The sequence below is a fragment of the Pseudophryne corroboree genome, chromosome 4, assembly GCF_028390025.1.
Source record: "Pseudophryne corroboree isolate aPseCor3 chromosome 4, aPseCor3.hap2, whole genome shotgun sequence".
Taxonomy (NCBI): domain Eukaryota; kingdom Metazoa; phylum Chordata; class Amphibia; order Anura; family Myobatrachidae; genus Pseudophryne; species Pseudophryne corroboree.
The window spans coordinates 287,801,209-287,824,256 of NC_086447.1; the positions used below are offsets into that span (position 1 = coordinate 287,801,209).

General features: G+C 44.6%; 1 long non-coding RNA gene across 1 annotated transcript in view; it reads right to left on the reverse strand.

The window, feature by feature from the left end:
* LOC134911353 (uncharacterized) overlaps positions 1-23,048 on the reverse strand; it is a 243,029-nt gene that overhangs the window by 31,374 nt on the left and 188,607 nt on the right. The window lies entirely within an intron of this gene.

Genomic DNA, 23,048 nt, shown 5'->3' on the forward strand with positions numbered 1-23,048 from the left:
CAGCAGAAGGTGAGTTAGAATACAGAAAAAGGTGAGTTTTATAATATGCAATCAGGAACACACATATTTGCAGTACCATTAAACGTCTGGTGAAGGTGAAAGGGGCTGACCTTGTGAGTGAGTGAGAGGGTCTCTTACTTGGAGTAACAGAGGGGCTGTGATTGTGCGTGTGTGAGGGGCATTTTTTTTTAGCAGGAGCTGGAAGCCGAGTGAAAAGATGGTGCAGTGAGCTAGAACAACTGCAACTGTTAAGTGGAGTATCGGTGCCGCAGGAGAGGTCCCACTCAGATGGGGCACTGGAGTACTACGACTGCATAAAAGCGAAGGACCAAGAACCGCACAAAGATAGATAAGTATAAGCCAGCTTAATTCTTAATTATTGTATAAGTGAGTGTTTGCCCAGCTTGTTTGTCTTCTATTTTTTCTTTTTGCTTCTTTTTCTTTGAGAGTAACAGGGAGTTAGACCTTAAAAACAATATGGGAGGGGCTGTGATTGGGGACCTCACTCAGTGCATGTCGTGCAAGATGTATGCACACCTGGAGCTACCGGCCCAGTGTGATTACATCTGCATGAGGTGTGTGCGAACGGTTGCCCTGGAAGCCCAGGTAACTGATCTAAAGCAAACCGTTACGTGACTGAGGGAGATTCACAATCTCGAGCAAAGTTTAGACAGAATGGTAGAGGAGTTGCGGGAGGGGTCACTGGTAGAAGAGGATGATGATCAGTTAGCCAGCTGGGTCACAGCTAGAAGGAAGAAAAAGAGGGGGAGGCTTGACATCTCTGAACTATCAAACCCGAACAAATTTGCCCGACTGGACGAGGAATCGGAGGATGATAGTGAAGAAATGATGGTGCCGGAGGAGACTGCTCCCTCTAGCATCCAGAGGAGCGGTCCCTCTGGCGCAGTTGGGATAAAAGATAGTGAGGTACCTAGTCAGATGGTGGTGGTAGGGGATTCTATCATCAGGAAGGCAGATAGGGCAATCTGCTAACGGGACCGTGATCGCTGTACAGTCTGTTGTCTCCCAGGAGCTCGGGTACGGCAAATCACGGACCAGGTAGATGGATTGTTGGGAGGGGCTGGGAAAGACCCGGCGGTCTTGGTGCACGTTGGCACCAATGACAAAGTTAGCGGAAGGTGGGCTGTCCTTAAGAAAGACTATAGGGACTTAGGAAAGAAACTTAAGGCAAGGACATCTAAGGTAATATTCTCTGAAATATTACCCATGCCACGCGCTAGTCCAGGGAGGCAGAGGGAGATTAGGGAGGTAAATGTGTGGCTTAGGGATTGGTGCAGGAAAGAGGGGTTTGTGTTCCTGGAACACTGGGTGGACTTCTCAGTCAGGCACCATCTCTTTTGTCGTGACGGATTGCACCTGACTGAGGAGGGGGCAGCGGTGCTGGGGGGAAGGATGGTTAGAAGGTTGGAGGAGATTTTAAACTAGGAGCCTGGGGGGAGGGTTTAGCTAGAAACTACGGGTCATGCAGTGAGAATAGTGGGGATGGCGGTAGTAAACAAAATGGGGAGAAGTTGGGGGAAGGGTTAGAGCAGGCGGTAAGGTTACTAACATGGGTACTAAAATAGATTTTACCAAAGCACTAACCAATGACGATTACAGGTCATCATTGCTACATAAGGCGAAATATGTCCCTAACGCAAGGGAAAATACTTATCTTAGTTGTATGTATGTAAACGCTAGAAGCATTACTGGTAAAAAGGGCAAACTAGAAATACTTGCAGCAAGCAAACAGTATGATATTATAGGCATTACTGAAACTAGGTGGGATGAATCTCATGATTGAACAGTCAATCTAGAGGGCTATACACGGTTTAGGAGAGACAGACTAAATAAAAAGGGTGGAGGGGTATGTCTTTACGTAAAGCCGTTTTTAAAACCTGATATACGGGAAGATATTCAGGAGGGGACTGTAGACACTGTCAAGACATTATGGGTAGAAATTGCATGCGGGGAAAAAGGAATAAAAAAGTTAATATTGGGTGTATGCTATAGGCCGCCTGGTATCAACGTATCTGATGAGGAATTGTTACTAAAGCAAATTGAAAGAGCAACAGGAGTAGGAGACATAGTAGTGAAGGGAGATTTTAACTATCCAGAGATAAACTGGAAAAATGATTCATGTGATACTGCTAGGGGCAATATGTTTTTAAACACACTTAATGATAACTACTTAGTTCAACTAATTGAGGAACCAACTAGGTACAATGCAATCTTAGACCTGGTATTAACAAACAATGGGGATTTGGTATCAGGTATTATAGTAGGGGAGTCCATAGGAAACAGCGACCACAATATGGTCACATTCAATATGTTTTATAAACAACCCTATACTGGCTCAACTAGGGCTCTAAACTTTTTTTCAGGGATATTGAATGGGAAGGTTTGTTTTTAGGAAAAAATACTACGGAGAAATGGGAGGTACTAAATTCCTGCTAGCTAAAAATACTCTCAAATTTATTCCTACAAGCAGCAAAAAAAAGGAATAAAAATCATAAACCGATGTGGCTTAACAAAAAGATAAAGGAACTTATGGGCAAGAAAAGGCAAGCATTTAAAAAATACAAATCTGACGGGGAAGCAGAGTCATTTCAGCAATATAAGGAATGTAACAAAATATGCAAAAAGGAAATAGGAAAAAGGAAAAAGGAAATAGGAGCGGCTAAAGTAGAAACTGAAAAACTAGTAGCAAAGGAAAGCAAAACGAATCCAAAACAATTATTTAAATACATTAATAGCAAGAGATTAAAGAAGGAGAGTATAGGCCCTTTAAAAGACAAGTTGGGAGTCTTAAGCAAAAATGATAATGACATAGCGGACACACTAAATGAGTTTTGTTCAACAGTATTTACTAGAGAGGACCCAATTCAGGGACTAACACATAATCTCAATAATGAGAATATCCCACTGATAGGTACTTATTTAAGCGAGGAAGTAGTCTGTGACCGATTAAAACATTTAAAGATTAATAAGTCACCAGGTCCCGATGGTATTCACCCAAGGGTTCTAATGGAGCTTCACTCTGAACATACAAAGCCGCTATTTTTGACCTTTAAGGATTCAGTAATATCAGGTATGGTTCCCAAAGACTGGCGTATAGCGGAAGTAGTGCCTATATTCAAAAAGGGAAGTAAAGCTGAACCAGGTAAATATAGACCAGTTAGTCTTACATCTATAGTGGGGAAAGTATTGGAAGGTATTCTAAGAGATAGTATTCAGAAGTTCCTTGAAGTCAATAAGGTCATTAAAAGGAATCAACATGGGTTTATGAAGGACAGATCCTGTCAAACCAACTTACTTGGCTTTTATGAAACAGTAAGCGCAAACCTAGATCAGGGTAAAGAGGTGGATGTAATCTTTTTAGATTTTGCCAAAGCATTCGACACTGTACCACACATGAGACTTATCTACAAGCTACAAGAAACAGGGCTAGGAAGCACAATATGCACTTGGGTCAAAAACTGGTTAGATAATAGGGAGCAGCGCGTTGTGGTTAATGGATCTTTTTTTAAATTGGACTGAAGCACTAAGTGGTGTGCCGCAAGGCTCAGTATTAGGACCACTAATGTTCAATATTTTAATTAACGACCTAACAGAAGGTCTAGAGAGCATGGTGTCAATTTTTGCAGATGATACCAAATTGTGTAAAGTTATAAATGCGGAGGGGGATGCTTAGTCGCTTCAGAACGACTTAGTTAAATTAGAAGCTTGGGCAGCGAAATGGAGATTGCGCTTCAATACAGACAAATGTAAGGTAATGCACTGTGGTAACAAGAACAAAAACACCTACTTACTAAATGGGGTAAAATTAGGGGATGCTGTACTGGAAAAGGACTTAGGTGTCCTCATAGATAGCAAACTAAGCAGTAGTACCCAAAGTAGGACTGCAGCAAAGAAGGCTAATAAGATATTAGCATGCATAAAACGGGTAATTGATGCTAGGGACGAGAATATTTTACTCCCGTTATATAAATCACTTGTGAGGCCACACCTTGAATACTGTGTACAATTCTGGACACCTTACTACCAAAAGGATATACTGGAGCTAGAAAAGGTTCAGAGGTGGGCGACCAAACTAATTAAGGGTATGGAGATGCTGGAATACGAGGAAAGGCTTGCAAGACTAGGCATGTTTACACTGGAAAAGAGGAGATTAAGAGGGGACATGATCAACATTTACAAATATATAAGTTGACAATATACAGATCTTGCACAGGACCTGTTTTTGGTTAGATCAACACAGAGAACTCGTGGACACTCGGTCAGGTTAGAGGCAAGGAGATTCCACACAATACGGCGTAAAGGCTTTTTTACGGTAAGGACGATACGTGTTTGGAATTCCCTGCCTGAGGGAGTTGTAATGGCCAACTCAGTCAACACCTTTAAGAATGGGTTAGATAAATTCCTAATGGATAAGGATATCCAGGGTTACGGGGCATAGTCACGCACTATGGTTATTATAAAAAAGAGGGGTAAAACGTAACGGCAGTCATCAACTTCAGTCAAAATTTTATACAAAATAATCGTGCATAGGAGACCACAAATAGGTTGAACTCGATGGACAATTGTCTTTTTCAACCTTAGATACTATGTTAATATGTATGTAGTTGCCATGTAACTGGCTTTGTTTGAAAAATGACAGTTAGGCGCTGATTGGTTGGTACTTTGGGGATGATTCAGTCACCACCTCCAGGGGAAGTGTAAATTCACTGTGTAAGTGTGCGATCCCATGTGTATGCTGAGCTGCAAAAATCCACTGTGTGAAATGTGTGTGCAGCCCAGGACTTACTCCTACAGTGCGATGAGAATATGGTGATCGGGTGGCCGGAGCTGACGTCACACACGCCCTGAAAACGCTTGAGCACGCCTGCATTTTTCCGGACAATCCCAATACGGTCAGTTACCACCCACAGATGGCCTCCTCCTGACAATCACCTTACGAACGCTCGTGTGATCGGATTTTTCGCACCATACTGTTGCTGACCAGCGATGCCCATTGTTGTTGTCCAATGCGCGTGTGTATTGCGGTGCATACGCATGCGCAGATACTACCTGATCGACCGCTGTGCGAAAACGCACATCAGCGATCAGGTCTGAATCACCCCCTTAATCTTTCTCTACTTTATCATTCTCCAAGGCTTAGTACATCTGCCCCAGTATGAGGATCTACGAGCTGCCCCTCATGTGCAGTAACTGTAGCAGTCAGTGGCAATGGCACAAAAGGGAGGCAGGATTGTCTTCAAAGAGATAAATACACTTTGGGCATATCCAAAATATTTTAAGTACATTTAATTTGTGTTTAGAATAAGTTTAAAAACAGCTGTTGTACTTTGACAGAATGCAGTGCGTATACAAAACAAACAATATATTTTCTCTACAGAGATAAAATAGAACAATCCACCTTTTGTCATGCAAGTTCACTCTGTAGCTTGATAGAGTGGCCACAGGGATCTTTGGAATAATGTAACTTGGCCTTTGTTTCATGGCATGCCTCAGTTTTATCCTCTAACCACACAATGTTCAGTGATGATAATAAAATGAAACAAGTTTGCCAGCATTAAAATTAGAGATGAGCGCCTGAAATTTTTCGGGTTTTGTGTTTTGGTTTTGGGTTCGGTTCCGCGGCCGTGTTTTGGGTTCGAACGCGTTTTGGCAAAACCTCACCGAATTTTTTTTGTCGGATTCGGGTGTGTTTTGGATTCGGGTGTTTTTTTCAAAAAACACTAAAAAACAGCTTAAATCATAGAATTTGGGGGTCATTTTGATCCCAAAGTATTATTAACCTCAAAAACCATAATTTACACTCATTTTCAGTCTATTCTGAATACCTCACACCTCACAATATTATTTTTAGTCCTAAAATTTGCACCGAGGTCGCTGTGTGAGTAAGATAAGCGACCCTAGTGGCCGACACAAACACCGGGCCCATCTAGGAGTGGCACTGCAGTGTCACGCAGGATGTCCCTTCCAAAAAACCCTCCCCAAACAGCACATGACGCAAAGAAAAAAAGAGGCGCAATGAGGTAGCTGTGTGAGTAAGATTAGCGACCCTAGTGGCCGACACAAACACCGGGCCCATCTAGGAGTGGCACTGCAGTGTCACGCAGGATGTCCCTTCCAAAAAACCCTCCCCAAACAGCACATGACGCAAAGAAAAAAAGAGGCGCAATGAGGTAGCTGTGTGAGTAAGATTAGCGACCCTAGTGGCCGACACAAACACCGGGCCCATCTAGGAGTGGCACTGCAGTGTCACGCAGGATGTCCCTTCCAAAAAACCCTCCCCAAACAGCACATGACGCAAAGAAAAAAAGAGGCGCAATGAGGTAGCTGTGTGAGTAAGATTAGCGACCCTAGTGGCCGACACAAACACCGGGCCCATCTAGGAGTGGCACTGCAGTGTCACGCAGGATGTCCCTTCCAAAAAACCCTCCCCAAACAGCACATGACGCAAAGAAAAAAAGAGGCGCAATGAGGTAGCTGTGTGAGTAAGATTAGCGACCCTAGTGGCCGACACAAACACCGGGCCCATCTAGGAGTGGCACTGCAGTGTCACGCAGGATGTCCCTTCCAAAAAACCCTCCCCAAACAGCACATGACGCAAAGAAAAAAAGAGGCGCAATGAGGTAGCTGTGTGAGTAAGATTAGCGACCCTAGTGGCCGACACAAACACCGGGCCCATCTAGGAGTGGCACTGCAGTGTCACGCAGGATGTCCCTTCCAAAAAACCCTCCCCAAACAGCAAATGACGCAAAGAAAAAAAGAGGCGCAATGAGGTAGCTGACTGTGTGAGTAAGATTAGCGACCCTAGTGGCCGACACAAACACCGGGCCCATCTAGGAGTGGCACTGCAGTGTCACGCAGGATGTCCCTTCCAAAAAAACCCTCCCCAATCAGCACATGATGCAAAGAAAAAGAAAAGAAAAAAGAGGTGCAAGATGGAATTGTCCATGGGCCCTCCCACCCACCCTTATGTTGTATAAACAAAACAGGACATGCACACTTTAACCAACCCATCATTTCAGTGACAGGGTCTGCCACACGACTGTGACTGATATGACGGGTTGGTTTGGACCCCCCCCAAAAAAGAAGCAATTAATCTCTCCTTGCACAAACTGGCTCTACAGAGGCAAGATGTCCACCTCATCTTCACCCTCCGATATATCACCGTGTACATCCCCCTCCTCACAGATTATCAATTCGTCCCCACTGGAATCCACCATCTCAGCTCCCTGTGTACTTTGTGGAGGCAATTGCTGCTGGTCAATGTCTCCGCGGAGGAATTGATTATAATTCATTTTAATGAACATCATCTTCTCCACATTTTCTGGATGTAACCTCGTACGCCGATTGCTGACAAGGTGAGCGGCGGCACTAAACACTCTTTCGGAGTACACACTTGTGGGTGGGCAACTTAGGTAGAATAAAGCCAGTTTGTGCAAGGGCCTCCAAATTGCCTCTTTTTCCTGCCAGTATAAGTACGGACTGTGTGACGTGCCTACTTGGATGCGGTCACTCATATAATCCTCCACCATTCTATCAATGTTGAGAGAATCATATGCAGTGACAGTAGACGACATGTCCGTAATCGTTGTCATGTCCTTCAGTCCGGACCAGATGTCAGCATCAGCAGTCGCTCCAGACTGCCCTGCATCACCGCCAGCGGGTGGGCTCGGAATTCTGAGCCTTTTCCTCGCACCCCAAGTTGCGGGAGAATGTGAAGGAGGAGATGTTGACAGGTCGCGTTCCGCTTGACTTGACAATTTTCTCACCAGCAGGTCTTTCAACCCCAGCAGACCTGTGTCTGCCGGAAAGAGAGATCCAAGGTAGGCTTTAAATCTAGGATCGAGCACGGTGGCCAAAATGTAGTGCTCTGATTTCAACAGATTGACCACCCGTGAATCCTTGTTAAGCGAATTAAGGGCTGCATCCACAAGTCCCACATGCCTAGCGGAATCGCTCCCTTTTAGCTCCTTCTTCAATGCCTCCAGCTTCTTCTGCAAAAGCCTGATGAGGGGAATGACCTGACTCAGGCTGGCAGTGTCTGAACTGACTTCACGTGTGGCAAGTTCAAAGGGCATCAGAACCTTGCACAACGTTGAAATCATTCTCCACTGCACTTGAGACAGGTGCATTCCACCTACTATATCGTGCTCAATTGTATAGGCTTGAATGGCCTTTTGCTGCTCCTCCAACCTCTGAAGCATATAGAGGGTTGAATTCCACTTCGTTACCACTTCTTGCTTCTGATGATGGCAGGGCAGGTTCAGTAGTTTTTGGTGGTGCTCCAGTTTTCTGTACGTGGTGCCTGTACGCCGAAAGTGTCCCGCAATTCTTCTGGCCACCGACAGCATCTCTTGCACGCCCCTGTCGTTTTTTAAAAAATTCTGCACCACCAAATTCAAGGTATGTGCAAAACATGGGACGTGCTGGAATTGGCCCAGATTTAATGCACACACAATATTGCTGGCGTTGTCCGATGCCACAAATCCACAGGAGAGTCCAATTGGGGTAAGCCATTCCGCGATGATCTTCCTCAGTTGCCGTAAGAGGTTTTCAGCTGTGTGCGTATTCTGGAAAGCGGTGATACAAAGCGTAGCCTGCCTAGGAAAGAGTTGGCGTTTGCGAGATGCTGCTACTGGTGCCGCCGCTGCTGTTCTTGCGGCGGGAGTCCATACATCTACCCAGTGGGCTGTCACAGTCATATAGTCCTGACCCTGCCCTGCTCCACTTGTCCACATGTCCGTGGTTAAGTGGACATTGGGTACAGCTGCATTTTTTAGGACACTGGTGACTCTTTTTCTGAGGTCTGTGTACATTTTCGGTATCGCCTGCCTAGAGAAATGGAACCTAGATGGTATTTGGTACCGGGGACACAGTACCTCCAACAAGTCTCTAGTTGGCTCTGCAGTAATGATGGATACCGGAACCACGTTTCTCACCACCCAGGATGCCAAGGCCTCAGTTATCCGCTTTGCAGTAGGATGACTGCTGTGATATTTCATCTTCCTCGCAAAGGACTGTTGAACAGTCAATTGCTTACTGGAAGTAGTACAAGTGGGCTTACGACTTCCCCTCTGGGATGACCATCGACTCCCAGCGGCAACAACAGCAGCGCCAGCAGCAGTAGGCGTTACACGCAAGGATGCATCGGAGGAATCCCAGGCAGGAGAGGACTCGTCAGAATTGCCAGTGACATGGCCTGCAGGACTATTGGCATTCCTGGGGAAGGAGGAAATTGACACTGAGGGAGTTGGTGGGGTGGTTTGCGTGAGCTTGGTTACAAGAGGAAGGGATTTACTGGTCAGTGGACTGCTTCCGCTGTCACCCAAAGTTTTTGAACTTGTCACTGACTTATTATGAATGCGCTGCAGGTGACGTATAAGGGAGGATGTTCCGAGGTGGTTAACGTCCTTACCCCTACTTATTACAGCTTGACAAAGGGAACACACGGCTTGACACCTGTTGTCCGCATTTCTGGTGAAATACCTCCACACCGAAGAGCTGATTTTTTTGGTATTTTCACCTGGCATGTCAACGGCCATATTCCTCCCACGGACAACAGGTGTCTCCCCGGGTGCCTGACTTAAACAAACCACCTCACCATCAGAATCCTCCTGGTCAATTTCCTCCCCAGCGCCAGCAACACCCATGTCCTCCTCATCCTGGTGTACTTCAACACTGACATCTTCAATCTGACTATCAGGAACTGGACTGCGGGTGCTCCTTCCAGCACTTGCAGGGGGCGTGCAAATGGTGGAAGGCGCATGCTCTTCACGTCCAGTGTTGGGAAGGTCAGGCATCGCAACCGACACAATTGGACTCTCCTTGTGGATTTGGGATTTCAAAGAACGCACAGTTCTTTGCGGTGCTTTGCCTTTTGCCAGCTTGAGTCTTTTCAGTTTTCTAGCGAGAGGCTGAGTGCTTCCATCCTCATGTGAAGCTGAACCACTAGCCATGAACATAGGCCAGGGCATCAGCCGTTCCTTGCCACTCCGTGTGGTAAATGGCATATTGGCAAGTTTACGCTTCTCCTCCGACAATTTTATTTTAGGTTTTGGAGTCCTTTTTTTACTGATATTTGGTGTTTTGGTTTTGACATGCTCTGTACTATGCCATTGGGCATCGGCCTTGGCAGACGACGTTGCTGGCATTTCATCGTCTCGGCCATGACTAGTGGCAGCAGCTTCAGCACGAGGTGGAAGTGGATCTTGATCTTTCCCTAATTTTGGAACCTCAACATTTTTGTTCTCCATATTTTAATAGGCACAACTAAAAGGCACCTCAGGTAAACAATGGAGATGGATGGATTGGATACTAGTATACAATTATGGACGGGCTGCCGAGTGCCGACACAGAGGTAGCCACAGCCGTGAACTACCGCACTGTACTGTGTCTGCTGCTAATATATAGACTGGTTGATAAAGAGATAGTATACTCGTAACTAGTATGTATGTATAAAGAAAGAAAAAAAAACCACGGTTAGGTGGTATATACAATTATGGACGGGCTGCCGAGTGCCGACACAGAGGTAGCCACAGCCGTGAACTACCGCACTGTACTGTGTCTGCTTCTAATATATAGACTGGTTGATAAAGAGATAGTATACTCGTAACTAGTATGTATGTATAAAGAAAGAAAAAAAACCCACTGTTAGGTGGTATATACAATTATGGACGGGCTGCCGAGTGCCGACACAGAGGTAGCCACAGCCGTGAACTACCGCACTGTACTGTGTCTGCTGCTAATATATAGACTGGTTGATAAAGAGATAGTATACTCGTAACTAGTATGTATGTATAAAGAAAGAAAAAAAAACCACGGTTAGGTGGTATATACAATTATGGACGGGCTGCCGAGTGCCGACACAGAGGTAGCCACAGCCTTGAACTACCGCACTGTACTGTGTCTGCTGCTAATATATAGACTGGTTGATAAAGAGATAGTATACTCGTAACTAGTATGTATGTATAAAGAAAGAAAAAAAAACCACGGTTAGGTGGTATATACAATTATGGACGGGCTGCCGAGTGCCGACACAGAGGTAGCCACAGCCGTGAACTACCGCACTGTACTGTGTCTGCTGCTAATATATAGACTGGTTGATAAAGAGATAGTATACTCGTAACTAGTATGTATGTATAAAGAAAGAAAAAAAAACCACGGTTAGGTGGTATATACAATTATGGACGGGCTGCCGAGTGCCGACACAGAGGTAGCCACAGCCGTGAACTACCGCACTGTACTGTGTCTGCTGCTAATATAGACTGGTTGATAAAGAGATAGTATACTCGTAACTAGTATGTATGTATAAAGAAAGAAAAAAAAACCACGGTTAGGTGGTATATACAATTATGGACGGGCTGCCGAGTGCCGACACAGAGGTAGCCACAGCCGTGAACTACCGCACTGTACTGTGTCTGCTGCTAATATATAGACTGGTTGATAAAGAGATAGTATACTCGTAACTAGTATGTATGTATAAAGAAAGAAAAAAAACCCACGGTTAGGTGGTATATACAATTATGGACGGGCTGCCGAGTGCCGACACAGAGGTAGCCACAGCCGTGAACTACCGCACTGTACTGTGTCTGCTGCTAATATATAGACTGGTTGATAAAGAGATAGTATACTCGTAACTAGTATGTATGTATAAAGAAAGAAAAAAAAACCACGGTTAGGTGGTATATACAATTATGGACGGGCTGCCGAGTGCCGACACAGAGGTAGCCACAGCCGTGAACTACCGCACTGTACTGTGTCTGCTGCTAATATAGACTGGTTGATAAAGAGATAGTATACTCGTAACTAGTATGTATGTATAAAGAAAGAAAAAAAAACCACGGTTAGGTGGTATATACAATTATGGACGGGCTGCCGAGTGCCGACACAGAGGTAGCCACAGCCGTGAACTACCGCACTGTACTGTGTCTGCTGCTAATATATAGACTGGTTGATAAAGAGATAGTATACTCGTAACTAGTATGTATGTATAAAGAAAGAAAAAAAAAACACGGTTAGGTGGTATATACAATTATGGACGGGCTGCCGAGTGCCGACACAGAGGTAGCCACAGCCGTGAACTACCGCACTGTACTGTGTCTGCTGCTAATATATAGACTGGTTGATAAAGAGATAGTATACTCGTAACTAGTATGTATGTATAAAGAAAGAAAAAAAAACCACGGTTAGGTGGTATATACAATTATGGACGGGCTGCCGAGTGCCGACACAGAGGTAGCCACAGCCGTGAACTACCGCACTGTACTGTGTCTGCTGCTAATATAGACTGGTTGATAAAGAGATAGTATACTACTAATATTATATACTGGTGGTCAGGTCACTGGTCACTAGTCACACTGGCAGTGGCACTCCTGCAGCAAAAGTGTGCACTGTTTAATTTTAATATAATATTATGTACTCCTGGCTCCTGCTATAACCTATAACTGGCACTGCAGTAGTGCTCCCCAGTCTCCCCCACAATTATAAGCTGTGTGAGCTGAGCAGTCAGACAGATATATAATATATATAGATGATGCAGCACACTGGCCTGAGCCTGAGCAGTGCACACAGATATGGTATGTGACTGACTGAGTCACTGTGTGTATCGCTTTTTTCAGGCAGAGAACGGATATATTAAATAAACTGCACTGTGTGTCTGGTGGTCACTCACTATATAATATATTATGTACTCCTGGCTCCTGCTATAACCTATAACTGGCACTGCAGTAGTGCTCCCCAGTCTCCCCCACAATTATAAGCTGTGTGAGCTGAGCAGTCAGACAGATATATAATATTATATATAGATAATAGATGATGCAGCACACTGGCCTGAGCCTGAGCAGTGCACACAGATATGGTATGTGACTGAGTCACTGTGTGCTGTGTATCGCTTTTTTCAGGCAGAGAACGGATTATAAATAAAAGTGGTGGTCACTGGTCACTATCAGCAAAACTCTGCACTGTACACTACTGAGTACTCCTAATGCTCCCCAAAATTAGTAAATCAAGTGTCTAAACGGAGAGGACGCCAGCCACGTCCTCTCCCTATCAATCTCAATGCACGTGTGAAAATGGCGGCGACGCACGGCTCCTTATATAGAATCCGAGCCTCGCGAGAATCCGACAGCGTCATGATGACGTTCGGGCGCGCTCGGGTTAACCGAGCAAGGTAGGAAGATCCGAGTCGCTCGGACCCGTGAAAAAAAGCATGAAGTTCTGGCGGGTTCGGATTCAGAGAAACCGAACCCGCTCATCTCTAATTAAAATATGTCCAAAGTTCCAGCTCATCACAGTGCAATTAATCTCAGCTATTTGACTAAACAAACCAGCCAAAGTGAAATAATGAACTGCTAGGGCATTCTATCCACAACACAGAGCACAGTGTGTACGTAGGATATGTTTAGATATACAAAGGGACATAAAAGCAATCCATTAATTTCAAGCATCGTCTACATTTTGTTTTACCCAAGAATCATGTAAGCACATAACACTAACATATTTGGGATCAGAAAATCAATTAACCTTGCACCATGAATGTGGCATTGTTGTTGTATTTGTATCATATAATGTATAGTTGCCATTATGAAAACTGCTACTAATGCATGGACAAAATAATGCACTTTTATGTGATGATACATTCTGCATGTAAATAAACCCTTAGATGGATGTACAATTGTAAAATAGATTTTGCCTAATGCATCATGGCCTTTACTTAAAGCATGTTTTATATATGCAACAAGTTACAACAGTCATTGCGTATGACAAGTAGTACTCCAGCCAATCAGTTCCTAACTTTCATGACAGTGTTAAGGGCCATACTGACGGGGAGATTTCCCCAGAGATGTGTGCTGAGCGGTCTAGCACAGACCGCTCAGCACACATCTCTCCCCCCGCTCAACACAGCGTGATGTGCTGAGCGAGGGGACGGACGGACACAGGGGGACGCTCATTTCACCCAGCAGTGAAATGAGCGACCTGCTAGATTGTGCCTGCATGCAGGCCAATCTAGCACAAGCGACAGCGATGCGCGTGGACAAGCAGCACCCCTACACATGGACCGATGTTCTAAGCAATCTAGTCAGATTGCTTAGAAAAGAGCTAAACATTGACACCGTGTGTACCCCCCTTTAGGGAACTCCAGCACTATTTGTGTGAGACCCCTGCCAATAACAGCCTTAGGGGGACATTTACTAAGCAGTGATAAGAGCGGAGAAGTGAGCCAGTGGAGAAGTTGACCCATCAACCAATCAGCAACTCTGTAGCATTTTATAGTATGAAAATAATAGTAGTAGTAGTTAGTGAGGTTGAAAAAAGGCAAAATGCCCATCGAGTTCAACCTGTATCCATATTAAGCAGTGCACATTATAATTCACCAACCAAAATAATGGTTTTGTACCTATTGACAACTATATTTTGTATCACTCCCATATACATAATGTTATAGATGTTACTTCAGTGCTGATTGGTCGCCATGGGCAACTGCTCCACTGACTCACTTCTCCGCTCTTATCACTGCTTAGTAAATGTCCCCCTTAGTGCACAACATGCACGCCAGTACTTAGGTTGCCACTTGGATGTAAACCTCTAGCAGAAAATAGGCTGGAGAGTACAGGATAATGAGCTGGAGTATAACCTAAGAGTTACTATGAATCACACAGAAACATGGAGGGTTAAAGTCAGAGCAGGGCCAGGATCTCAACGAGGGCAGATGAGGCACTGTGAGAAGGAATGCAGGCACTATGCAGATGGTATAACTTGCAGGCTGATCACAAGGAACACTGAGGAGGCAAGACAAATGGTTAACATACTCTGGAGCAGGACACGGGTACAGACAGGGCAAGGCTAGGTTTCAGACAGGCAGATAATCCGGCAAAGTATCCACAGGAGCCACAGCATCCTGGTTAATAGTAGACAGCAGACCCATCATTCCCAGCAGCCACCTTACATTCCTGTTGCCTAATGATCAGCGGGGATCGGCAGGTGCACGTACTATGATGTCCTTGTCACCTAGCAAGGACTGGGACCTGGGGAGACGAACTGTGGCGGCTCGTAACAGACAGGAGCTGATTTACCGGTGCATCAGTTATCACATGCAACGCGTTTTAAACAGTACAGTGTTTGGTATAGCAAATCAGCCCCTAAATGAGTTCAGCTGGTGGTGCACCCTAGAGTTAGTATGGTAGCCATGTTTTACACAGGAGAAAAAAGAAAACTGTTTTGTGGATTACTCTTATAACAAAATAAATTATAAAATATAACTTAGTAGATTTAATCTAAATAAATAAATGGGCACAGAGATGGAATTCAATTGTTTTATAGGGTGCCACTAATGAGCATTTGATGGAGCAATTCAATTGTTGCTCTGACTGGGTGCATATTAGCCGTGGGAGACACATTTCTTCTCACAGCCTACTGAGGTGGCAAGAAGAAATGTGAAAAAATCTGTGGTTTGCGTGTACAAACGCCATTTTATCCACTTTGTGCAGCTAACTCTGGTGCTTTTGGCACGTCAGTAGTAATGGGCACCTGATCTGAGCAACAGTTGAATTGCTCCAATGGGCGCCCATTACTTTGGGAATTAAATTGCCCCAATAGACGCTGACTGTAGTGAGCTTGCAGGGTCATCCTCTCTGCAATTAACAGTCACAAAATAGAAGTAAAAGTCCTCACTCACCTATACTCATAGGAAATCACTGACATTGCTAGAGTAATAGTCATAAATAATCAGTGGCTAAGAAGTACTGCAGCAAGTATAACAATTACATTAACACTACTTGTATAGCATTAGCAGGGAGAGATATAATGGAGGAGGGGGTGCTTGTCTCAATAGCATGAATCCATCCGACAGGGAGATTGACGTGGTACTTTCCTAAACACCCACCAATAGGCATCTAATAATATTCCTGAGGGTCACATAGAAGGATTTATCTTCAAGAATATGCTGCAAAATGTATCAATGAACTAAGAGGGTCATTCCGAGTTGTTCGCTAGTTATTTTTTTGTCGCTACGGAGCGAATAGTCGCTAATGCACATGCGCAATGTCCGCAGTTGCGACTGCGCCAAGTAAATTTGCTATGCAGTTTGGTATTTTACTCACGGCATTACAAGGTTTTTTCTTCGTTCTGGTGATCATAGTGTGATTGACAGGAAGTGGGTGTTTCTGGGCGGAAACTGGCCGCTTTATGGGAGTGTGTGAAAAAACGCTGCCGTTTCTGGGAGAAACAGAGGAGTGTCTGGGCGAACGCTGGGTGTGTTTGTGACGTCAAACCAGGAACGAAACTGACTGAACTGATCGCAGATGCCGAGTAAGTCTGGAGCTACTCAGAAACTGCTAAGAAGTGTCTATTCGCAATTCTGCTAATCTTTCGTTCGCAATTTTGATAAGCTAAGATTCACTCCCAGTAGGCGGCGGCTTAGCGTATGCAAAGCTGCTAAAAGCAGCTTGCGAGCGAACAACTCGGAATGACCCCCTAAATTAGGATCAGTTGTATATCATCCATTCTCCCGCAACTACTAAATGAATGCAAAACAATTAATTGTTTATTACATTCCTATATTATTATTATCATTATTCATTTTTGGCATCAAAAAATCAAAATAAATTTGTGATCATATTATTTACACTCAAGCTGTGGTAAGAAGGGGAGAACAGAAAGTCTGCATTAAACCATGTACACGCAAGGATGCTTATGTCTAGGAGCCAGGGCTGGCCCCATGTCTGTTAGTACCCTGTGCGAGAAATGTTCGCAGTCTCCATAAATCCACCTATACTGTATCTATAATTAATTATAATTAGTAATTTAAATTACTGAAAAAATATTTCCTATTTTTAAATTACACAATTTATTCCCCACATTCACTGCCCCCCACAGGAAAAAAGAACACACACGTTAGCACCCACTGAAAAAAAAGACCACACACATTCATTCTCCCTATAGAAACAAAAATAAAACACACATTCACTGTCCCACACTGGGTGCTATTCTCGGTCTTCTGTCAATGTGTGCCTGTCTGTGTCAGTGTGTCTGTCTGTGCATCCCATGCATGCCCTTAACTTGGGAGAGGTGGGGAACAACAAAGAGGTCTACAAAAGAATAAAGTGGAGAAACATAGGGGGTCATTATGAGTTGATCGCTCGCTGGCTACTTTTTGCAGCCGTGCAAACGCATAGTCGCCGCCCACTGGGGAGTGTATTTTGGATTTGTAAGTGTGCGAACGCCTGTGCAGCCGAGCACTACAAAAATAGTTTGTGCAGTTTCTGAGTAGGTCTGAACTTACTCAGCCACTGCGATCACTTCAGCCTGTCCGGTGCCAGAATTGACGTTTCACACCCGCCCTGCAAACGCTTGGACACGCCTGCGTTTTTCCAACAACTCCCTGAAAATGGTCAGTTGACACCCACAAACGCCTTCTTCCTGTCAATCTCCTTGCAATCGGCTGTGCGAATGGATTCTTCATTAAATCCATCGCCCAGCACCGATCCGCTTTGTACCCGTACGAAGCACCTGCGCATTGCGGTGCATACGCATGCACAGTAGTGACCTGATCGCTGCACTGCAAAAAACAGCAGTGTGCGATCAGGTCGGAATGACCCCCATAAACAATAGGGAAGCATAGCTAAGCTAAGATACACTCCCAGAGGGCGGCGGCCTAGCATGTGCAATGCTGCTAAAAGCAGCTAGCGAGCAAACAACTCGGAATGACCGCCATTGTCTTCTGTGCTCAGTAATACTACATTACTAATACTAGTACAGTGTCTTGTGCTAATCGTGCTGCTCAGTGTCAGTTCTCCGTAGTATCATCAGTGCTCAGTATCATCAGTGCTCAGTGTCTTCTGGTGCTCAGTAATACTACATTACTAATACTAGTACAGTGTCTTGTGCTAATCGTGCTGCTCAGTGTCAGTTCTCCGTAGTATCATCAGTGCTCAGTATCACTGCTTATTGTCTTCTGGTGCTCAGTAATACTACATTACTAATACTAGTACAGTGTCTTGTGCTAATCGTGCTGCTCAGTGTCAGTTCTCCGTAGTATCATCAGTGCTCAGTATCATCAGTGCTCAGTGTCTTCTGGTGCTCAGTAATACTACATTACTAATACTAGTACAGTGTCTTGTGCTAATCGTGCTGCTCAGTGTCAGTTCTCCGTAGTATCAGTATCATCAGTGCTCAGTATCACTGCTCATTGTCTTCTGGTGCTCAGTAATACTACATTACTAATACTAGTACAGTGTCTTGTGCTAATCATGCTGCTCAGTGTCAGTTCTCCGTAGTATCATCAGTGCTCAGTGTCTTCTGGTGCTCAGTAATACTACATTACTAATACTAGTACAGTGTCTTGTGCTAATCGTGCTGCTCAGTGTCAGTTCTCCGTAGTATCATCAGTGCTCAGTATCATCAGTGCTCAGTGTCTTCTGGTGCTCAGTAATACTACATTACTAATACTAGTACAGTGTCTTGTGCTAATCGTGCTGCTCAGTGTCAGTTCTCCGTAGTATCAGTATCATCAGTGCTCAGTATCACTGCTCATTGTCTTCTGGTGCTCAGTAATACTACATTACTAATACTAGTACAGTGTCTTGTGCTAATCATGCTGCTCAGTGTCAGTTCTCCGTAGTATCATCAGTGCTCAGTGTCTTCTGGTGCTCAGTAATACTACATTACTAATACTAGTACAGTGTCTTGTGCTAATCGTGCTGCTCAGTGTCAGTTCTCCGTAGTATCATCAGTGCTCAGTATCATCAGTGCTCAGTGTCTTCTGGTGCTCAGTAATACTACATTACTAATACTAGTACAGTGTCTTGTGCTAATCGTGCTGCTCAGTGTCAGTTCTCCGTAGTATCAGTATCATCAGTGCTCAGTATCACTGCTCATTGTCTTCTGGTGCTCAGTAATACTACATTACTAATACTAGTACAGTGTCTTGTGCTAATCATGCTGCTCAGTGTCAGTTCTCCGTAGTATCATCAGTGCTCAGTGTCTTCTGGTGCTCAGTAATACTACATTACTAATACTAGTACAGTGTCTTGTGCTAATCGTGCTGCTCAGTGTCAGTTCTCCGTAGTATCATCAGTGCTCAGTATCATCAGTGCTCAGTGTCTTCTGGTGCTCAGTAATACTTCATTAGTAACTAGTACAGTGTCTTGTGCTAATCGTGCTGCTCAGTGTCAGTTCTCCGTAGTATCATCAGTGCTCAGTATCATCAGTGCTCAGTGTCTTCTGGTGCTCAGTAATACTACATTACTAATACTAGTACAGTGTCTTGTGCTAATCGTGCTGCTCAGTGTCAGTTCTCCGTAGTATCATCAGTGCTCAGTATCACTGCTCATTGTCTTCTGGTGCTCAGTAATACTACATTACTAATACTAGTACAGTGTCTTGTGCTAATCGTGCTGCTCAGTGTCAGTTCTCCGTAGTATCAGTATCATCAGTGCTCAGTATCACTGCTCATTGTCTTCTGGTGCTCAGTAATACTACATTACTAATACTAGTACAGTGTCTTGTGCTAATCGTGCTGCTCAGTGTCAGTTCTCCGTAGTATCAGTATCATCAGTGCTCAGTATCACTGCTCATTGTCTTCTGGTGCTCAGTAATACTACATTATTAATACTAGTACAGTGTCTTGTGCTAATCATGCTGCTCAGTGTCAGTTCTCCGTAGTATCATCAGTGCTCAGTATCATCAGTGCTCAGTGTCTTCTGGTGCTCAGTAATACTACATTACTAATACTAGTACAGTGTCTTGTGCTAATCGTGCTGCTCAGTGTAGGTTCTCCGTAGTATCATCAGTGCTCAGTATCATCAGTGCTCAGTATCATCAGTGCTCAGTATCACTTCATATTGTATTCTGGTGCTCAGTAACACTACATTACTAATACTAGTACAGTGTCTTGTGCTGCATCTTGCTGCTGTAGGGTGCTGTGGTAGTGTCCTGTCACTGTGCATAGGTCATCATCATTCCAGTCACAGTGGTATCTGGTATCTATCTAGTGGTTTCTAATTCCAGACATTACTGCCATCTAATTCCAGATATATTACTGGCATATAATTCCACACATTAAAAAATGGAGAACAAAAAATTTGGAGGGTAATATAGGGAAAGATCAAGATCCACTTCCACCTTGTGCTGAAGCTGCTGCCATTAGTCATGGACGAGATGATGACATGCCATCAACGTCGTCTGCCAAGGCCGATGCCCAATGTCATATTAGAGAGCATGTATAATCCAAAAAGCTAAAGTTCAGTAAAATGACCCAAAAATCTAAATTAAAATCGTCTGAGGAGAAGCGTAAACTTGCCAATATGCCATTTATGACACGGAGTGGAATGGAATGGCTAAGGCCCTCTCCTATGTTCATCATGACTAGTGGTTCAGCTTCACATGACGATGGAAGCACTTCTCCCGCTAGAAAAATGAAAAGAGTTAAGCTGGCAAAAGCACAGCAAAGAACTGTGCATTCTACATCACAAATCCCCAATTAGAGTCCAATTATGTCTGTTGCGATGCATGACCTTCCCAACACTCCTTCCACCATTTGCACGCCCCCTGCAAGTGCTGGAAGGAGCACCCACAGTCCAGTTCCTGATATTCAAATTGAAAATGTCACTGTTGAAGTACACCAGGATGAGGATATGGGTGTTGCTGGCGCCGAGGAGGAAATTGACGAGGAAGATTCTGATGGTGAGGTGGTTTGTTTAAGTCAGGCACCCGGGGAGACACCTATTGTCCGTGGGATGAATAAGGCCATGGACATGCTTGGTCAAAATACAAAAAAAATCACCTCTTCGGTGTGGAATTATTTCAACAGAAATGCGGATAACTGGTGTCAAGCTGTGTGTTGCCTTTGTCAAGCTGTATTAAGTAGGGGTAAAGTTGTTAACCACCTAGGAACATCCTCCCTTATACGTCACCTGGAGCGCATTCATCAGAAATCATTGACAAGTTCAAAAACTTTGGGTAACAGCGGAAGCAGTCTACTGACAACTAAATCCCTTCTTCCTCTTGTACCCAAGCTCCTGCAAACCACACCACCAACTCCCTCAATGTAAATTTCCTCCTTAGACAGGAACACCAATAGTCCTGCAGGCCATGTCACTGGCAAGACTGACGAGTCCTCTCCTAACTGGGATTCCTCCGATGGATCTTTGAGTGTAATGCCTACAGCTGCTGGTGCTGCTGTTGTTGCTGCTGGGAGTCGATCGTCATCCCAGATGGGAAGTCGGATGACCACTTGTACTACTTCCAGTAAGCAATTGACTGTCCAACAGTCCTTTGCGAGAAAGATGAAATACCACATCAGTCATCCTGTTGCAAAGCAGATAACTCAGGCATTGACAACTATGTTGGTGTTAGACGTGCGTCCGGTATCCACCATTAGTTAACAGGGACTTAGAGAATTGCTTGAGGTAGTGTGTCCCCGGTACCAAATCCCATCTAGTTTCCACTTCTCTAGGCAGGCAATACCGAGAATGTACACCGACGTCAGAAAAAGTGTCCTCGGTGTCCTAAAAATTGCAGTTGGACCCACTGTCCACTTAACCATGGACATGTGGACAAGTGGAGCAGGGCAGACTAAGGACTATATGACTGTGACAGCCCACTGGGTAGATGTATTGCCTCTCGCAGCAACAACAGCGACTGCACCAGTAGCAGCATCTCGCAAACGAAAACTCGTTCCTAGGCAGGCTACGCTTTGTATCACCATTTTCCATAAGAGGCACACAGCTGACAACCTCTTACGGAAAATGAGGAACATCATCGCAGAATGGCTTACCCCAATTGGACTCTCCTGGGGATTTGTGATATCGGACAACACCACCAATATTGTGCGTGCATTACAACTGGGCAAATTCCAGCACGTCTCATGTTTTGCACATACAATTAATTTGGTGGTGCATCATTTTTTGAAAAACGAGAGGGGCATGCAGGAGAAATTGTGGGCCACTTTTGGCATTCAGCCACCGCTTGCCGAAGACTGGAGCACCAGCAAACACTCCTGAACATGCCCTGCCATCAGCTGAAGCAAGAGGTGGTAACGAGGTGAAATTCAACCCTCTATATGCTTCAGAGGATGGAGGAGCAGCAAAAGGCCATTAAAGCCTATACATCTGCCTGCATTATAGGCAAAGGAGGGGGAATGCACCTGACCTAAGCGCAGTGGAGAATGATTTCCATGTTGTGCAAGGTTCTCCAACCCTTTGAACTTGCCACACGTGAAGTCAGTTCAGACACTGCCAGCCTTAGTCAGGTCATTCCCCTCATCAGGCTTTTGCAGAAGCAGCTGGAGAGATTGAAGGAAGAGCTAAAATTGAGCGATTCCGCTAGGCATGTGGGACATGTGGATGGAGCCCTTCATTCGCTTAACCAGGATTCAAGGGTGGTCAATCTGTTGAAATCAGAGCACTACATTTTGGCCACCATGCTCGATCCTAGGTTTAAAGCCTCAAATCAAGCGTAATGTGACCCGCCAACAGCTCCTCCTTCATTTTCTACCGCCACTGGACCTGCTAGGAAAAGGATAAAATTTCCAAAACCACCCACTGGCAGTGATGCAGGGCAGTCAGGAGCAAGTGCTGACATCTAGTCCGGACTGAAGGACCTGCCAATGATTACTAACATGTCGTCTACTATCACTGCATATGATTCTGTCACCATTGAAAGAATGGTGGAGGATTATATGAGTGACAGCATCCAAGTAAGCATGTCAGACAGTCTGTATGTATACTGGCAGGAAAAAGAGGCAATTTGGAGGCCCTTGCACAAACTGGCTTTATTTTACCTAAGTTGCCCCCCTCCAGTGTGTACTCCGAAAGAGTGTTTAGTTCAGCCGGTCACCTTCTCAGCGATCGGCGTAGGAGGTTACTTCCATTAAATGTGGTGAAGATGATGTTCATCAAAATGAATTATAAATTCCTCCATGGAGACATTTATCAGCAATTGCCTCCAGAAAGTACAGAGGGAACTGTGATGGTGGATTCCAGTGGGGATGAATTAATATTCTGTAAGGAGGGGGATGTACACAGTGAAAGGGG